Source organism: Trachurus japonicus, unplaced genomic scaffold, assembly GCF_045865225.1.
Source record: "Trachurus japonicus isolate A0001 unplaced genomic scaffold, Traja_1.0 AP029938.1".
Lineage (NCBI taxonomy): Eukaryota > Metazoa > Chordata > Actinopteri > Carangiformes > Carangidae > Trachurus > Trachurus japonicus.
Window position 1 is genome coordinate 12,500 of NW_028220071.1, and position 5,791 is coordinate 18,290.

The 5,791-nt window shown below is 41.6% G+C and overlaps 1 long non-coding RNA gene across 1 annotated transcript; it reads right to left on the reverse strand.

Annotated features, from left to right (window-relative positions):
• Positions 1-472: 472 nt before the first annotated feature.
• On the reverse strand, positions 473-5,479 carry LOC146960837 (uncharacterized). The gene is made up of 7 exons (XR_015035356.1): positions 5,440-5,479; positions 2,974-3,040; positions 2,335-2,490; positions 2,167-2,246; positions 1,902-1,966; positions 1,471-1,565; positions 473-606 (listed from the first exon to the last, which is right to left on the reverse strand). It is a non-coding gene; the product is annotated as an uncharacterized LOC146960837 (long non-coding RNA).
• Between the last annotated feature and the right edge of the window lie 312 nt (positions 5,480-5,791).

The window sequence follows — 5,791 nt, forward strand, 5'->3', positions numbered from 1 at the left end:
AACGTTGGATTTTGATTTGATTTTGCAAACTTAATCAACGTTGAAATAGCAACGTCATTTCAACGTCACATTTCTCAACATAGGTGAATTTGCCAAGGTTGAAATTTCAACATCACTGTAAAATCCTGCTTTTACACATATGTGACAAATAGAATAATAAATAATTTTTGTTGTGATGTGTGATGTGTTCAATGCAGAAATCAAATCTCACAATGAGTGAATAGCTCTCTAGAGATCTTCTGTGTGATTATTAAAATCTTAATCTCTAAATGGAAAGCATTCACAAAATGGACAGTCAGCGAAGGCAACTGTAGGATATTTTTTTCTACTTTTAACATAAGACAGATTATTTTTACCAAAGCCTCCCCTCAAACAAAGGAGGACATCATGGACCCTAAAGTGGGCAATAAGAACCACACAGTGATAAAAAAGCATACAATACAATAATACAATACAATAAAACTTTATTGTCAAGGGCTCCAAGGCCACTGCGAGGTCTACAACATATAAATTAGACACCGATCCTCTCAGGCGCATACTTCAGGTACTTCGCCGTGTACTCGTCCACTTTTGATGTGGTTGTGTTGAACGAACTGAGGACAGCGTCTGAAGAGGGGAAAAGACAAACAGCATAAAGTATTACAATATACATATACAGTGATCAACCGCTTATATGAATCAAAAAGGATTGGGACATAATCACCCCCCCCCCCCCCCCCCATTTCAATCGCTGGTGCAAGGAAAAAGACAACTTGTGCGCAACAACATATCCGGCTGCTTTTAAGCCTCTTGACATGAACACAGACAGGGCCAGAAACAGCACCAAAGCAACTGGCATCTTGTCTAAATTTACTATGTAAACCAACATTGATTTCTTGTTGTTGTTTTTTTTATATCCATGAGTTTCAAATGTAGTCCTACAACCTGCCATGTTGAGGACCCACAGGTGTTTCAAACTAATTAATTGGTCCTACTCCAATCAGAAACACAACTCAAATTGAAACACCTGTGTTGGTCCTCAACATGGCAGGTCTAGGACTACATTTGAAACTCATGAATAGTTTTTAGTTGTCAAGTGCAAGTTTTTTTCCTCCAGAATTAATAAATGGCCTGCCAACACTACTAATGCACTTGCTTTATATTCTATTTTTTTCTACTTTTATAACACAAGACAGATTTTAGTTTTACATTCAATTAGTGTCTGTTTTACAGAAAACCGTACCGTACCAAACCGTGACTTGTGCGTACCGTAACCCCTAATTATTATATAAGCGCCCCTTACCGGCCAGCCTCCCCTCTTGAGCTCCAGTGACACACAAAACACACTTTGCTGAGCACCAGCACCGGTACCAGCAACGATGATGGCATTAACTCGGGACCAACGTGATCACTATAAGCGATTTACACTGTATACAGTATTTATATATTCAGTTACACATGGTCACAACTACTATGTTTAAGCAAACTCACCACAGATTGTGTTGTAGAGTTTGGTCCCCCCGAATGACGTCTTCCCATTCCTTCCTCTCAGGCTGATCTTTGCCATTCTTTTATTTGTCATTGTCCTGCCATAAAACAGATTTATATAAGAGTATTATATAGTGTAATCAAGTTGCAATTCCCCAAAACTGATTTAATGCCACACAAAACTGCCTTGCTCATGCACACAGAAATACTTCTTCAGTCATTTCAGATGTGTCTAAACATTTGTCTAAAAAACATGATATACTGTATATAGCTAAATTACATGTTGCTTTTCTACCTGGAAATAGTTGTAAACAACAAGGTGATTTGTTCCATTTCCATGACTTTTCTCCAACTTATCCAAACTACTGGATTGTGTAGTTTGTGTTGTTCAGATTACCTGGACCACTATAATTCAATGCAAAAAACAAACTTACGCAGCCATTGACCTCTTCACAAAGTCAGCAGCGTCAACGCCCCCCAACCTCCTCAGATGTTTACTCTGAAAAGGAGCAACAAGAAACAGAAAAACGTAAGAGTCCAGACTTCCACAAAGCTGAGATATGACATTTGTCTTTTGTAGGGGGGGGGGGATTCTAGAAATTCTTGAAAAAAAAAAGTTGGGGACTCCCTTGAACCCTCTCAAGGACCCCACTTTGAGAACCATTGATCTAAAGACTCTGATGAAGGAGCGACGCTCACCTGGAGGAGTGACGTTTGAAGCAGGAGCTGATTGAGGCTGTCAAAGGAGGTAATGAGGCGCAGCAGGAGGAAGGAGGAGGCTGAGGGGGAGACAGAATCTCGGTCAATAAATCAAACAATTAATCAATCAATCAATCAATCAATAGGACTGTGGTTGATGGGAAGTACCTGGATGGTCAAAGAGATGGTCAAAGAGATGGTCTGCGCTGCAAGAGGGCAGGGGGGACCTGCCAAGGCCCCGGGAACGAGGAAGGAGAGGCCAGATGCTCCACAGACAGGACGGTGGTGATCTCTGGTCGCACAGTCAGCCTGGTTTAAAAGTTCCTTCAAAATAAAGGTGGATGTGGATGTTTAGAAATCAAGCCAATACAGTATGTACATGGAATAACTGTACACAGGGATTTCTGACTGAACAGAATTAACTAAGCCTGGCTGTTAGCCTGGTCTGGAACAGGCTAGCTTCAGAGAATAAATCAAACATTATAGTAACTTGACCAGGATATATTTAGCCTGCTTTTTAACAACCAACTTGAGGCTAAATTCAGCCAGGATAACCAATATCCCGGATTAATCCCTTATCTAGATTTTGTGAGAGCGAGGCTTGAATTTACACCTCTGACATAATCAGAATTGTGTAGTTGTTTTGATCACGTGACACAAGTCATGCAGGCAGCTCGCAGCCTCGCATTGGACGGAGGAGGAGGACGGGGGTGATTGACAACTCGGACCGCCAATCGCCAGTCATAGACAAGACATTACTTTACGACCACCGGCCTTTCACAATAATGATAACCAGCTTCGTAGTACCGTGTTAACCCGGGCCGGGACTTGAGGTTTTGTTGAGCCGGAAGGTGAACACAAAGCCTGGCCGTCTCTGTGAAAATAAAAGTTCGAGCGTTAGCACCGCAAGTCCGCGACAAAAACGCACTAATCTCTTGTTTATGACAAATAAAACAACACAAATACAGTTACAAATAATAAAAACGTTGGGCTAACGTTAGTTAGCACTGCTAGGAAGCGTATACCCAGGGGGCAAAATCCCAGTTTTTTGAAAAACGGACACGGAGCGTTGTAAAAGGTTTGACACCAGAAATGATATCTACGAACTTGAAGGATTAAAACCTGGGTGGACAACCCGGTCAACTAGCTGCTGGAAAGCTACAGGGGGCTAAAACCCCTTTCTGGGGTCATTTTGCTGGTGAAATGATGTAAATGCAAATATTTAGGTACTACAATGGCATAAATAGTCATACAACCAGTCCCTCCAGGAATTCGCGATGTTGCGATCGCAACAATTAACGCAAATTCAGCCAATCCCCGCGAATTTTTGCGATCTTGCAATTTTGTACAATCAACGCAACTTTTCCGCAAATTGGACCAATTGTCGGTGCTTTCCGCGAGTTACACAGCAGAGAGTGCGAGTCTCGGCGGAGCGGTGGTTGAAAGTGAGTCCACGGAGGAACAGCGTGGCTGGGCTGACGGCAAGAAACTTGATACAACGTACACAAAGTGATAAGTAAAGGAACACAAGCTGAGATGAACGTGTTGAGTGTGTGAGTTGTCCTGGTTGACCACCCGAGGCTGTGTCAACCCCGCAGCACTCGCCGAGGGGGAATCCAGTGAGTGCGCCACTGCAGGGCCAGAGCAGAGCAGCCGGCGGCCAGGTGCCCCTTACCCCATTCTAAGGCCCTGGCCCTGGACTTGAGTAGTCACCCTCCCCTTTTTATTCAAAGACTAGACTGTGTTAATGGCATTTTAAAACAGTTCTTTTACCACGATTTTAAAACAGACATTTTAATTAAAAGTAAAACAACTTTCAACTCTATGTAATTTTCCTGTGCCTTTCTTAACAAGTGGAAAATTGCTGGTATAACAGGACCTCACATTATTTTGTTACAATTCAAAATTTTCAATTTTCCTTTGATTTTTGATTATTCAAAACAAAACGGCAACTTTTTTTTTTGCAACTTTCGCTGTCTCCCGCAATTTAATCGCAACAAAAGCGCTTAAAACATCGCAACATGCACCGCAATTTTTTCAAAATGTGGCCGCAAAATCAGGCATTTTAAGCCGCAACAATCACAAAAAAAGCCCGCAAAATCCTGGAGGGACTGTACAACTATAAAATTTGGCAGAGAGTATCTTGACACATAGGGGGAGGCAGGAAAAAAAGATTCTGGGGTTTGCTGCAACTCAATTTTAAGATATCTCCCTCAACATCTCAAAAAAGACCAAAAAAAGTACTGTTCGCCTGACAAATTCTCATGAAAATTATTATTTTTCAGCACTTTATGGAGAATATCTATGCTTAACATGTATATAGAAAATTTCCTTAATTCATGAGCTTCCATTTGAGTCCAAGATAGCCTTTCTACTAGCTACTGGAAAGCTACAGGCTGTCTCCAAACAATGCAACACCTATTGTGAAATGAAATGTTAACTGGCATGATCAGAAACCATTCTATTTCTGGTCTCCCCAAAGTGAACAGATAGATAGAGAAGACCGTTGTCCACAGCAAGTGGAGCTTTTGAGATAGAAAGGCTATCTGGGACTCAAATGGAAGCTTATGAATTAAGGAAATTTTCTATATACATGTTAAGCATAGATATTCTCCATAAGGTGTTGAAAAATAATAATTTTCATGAGAATTTGTCAGACGAACAGTACTTTTTTTTGTCTTTTTTGGGATGTTGAGGGAGATATCTTAAAATTGAGTTGCAGCAAACCCCAGAATCTTTTTTTCATGCCTCCCCCTATGTGTCAAGATACTCTCTGCCGAATTTTATAGTTGTATGACTATTTATGCCATTGTAGTACCTAAATATTTGCATTTACATCATTTCACCAGCAAAATGACCCCAGAAAGGGGTTTTAGCCCCCTGTAGCTTTCCAGCAGCTAGTTGACCGGGTTGTCCACCCAGGTTTTAATCCTTCAAGTTCCTAGAGATAATTTCTGGTGTCAAACCTTTTACAACGCTCCGTGTCCGTTTTTTTGCTTTGCCCCCTGGGTAGTAGTTAAGAAAAAAAGTAAGACTGTTGGCGAATGCTGCTGTTGGCCCAATAGTAACGGTTAACGTTAGCTTAAACAAACCTTACACAACCGTTAAGCATACTTTAACGTTAAACAGCAAACTGTACACAACCGTTAACCAAACTATAACGTTACACAACCAGCAAACTGTACACAACCATAAACCATACACAGCGTTGACCAAACCGTACACAAAACATCACAGGTTTATAATAAAATATGACTTTACAACTTTGCTTACCGCTTTGGACTTGTTCGTGGCAGCCTGCCGTCAGTTCCTGCGGGGGCTGCTAACTCATGGTGCGTTCAAGGAAACTCGTACTTTGTGTTTTTCCTTCCTGTGAAGTCATACCAGTTCGATCTGGTACGAGTTAACGGGTCGGAAGTTACGAGTGGCCGTTATAGGGAACTTTCACAGACAACAGGACGGTAAAAACACGAGCTACGGGTTACCTGGAACGCTACCAAGTCGTAGTTGTGACTTGAAGCTGTAATTTACGGTTTCAAAAGCCTGCCTTGAACACAGCATTAGCCGAAACGGCCGTGCCACTGATATCTGCTTTAATGTCGGTCGAATGCCAGCTGGGACAGTT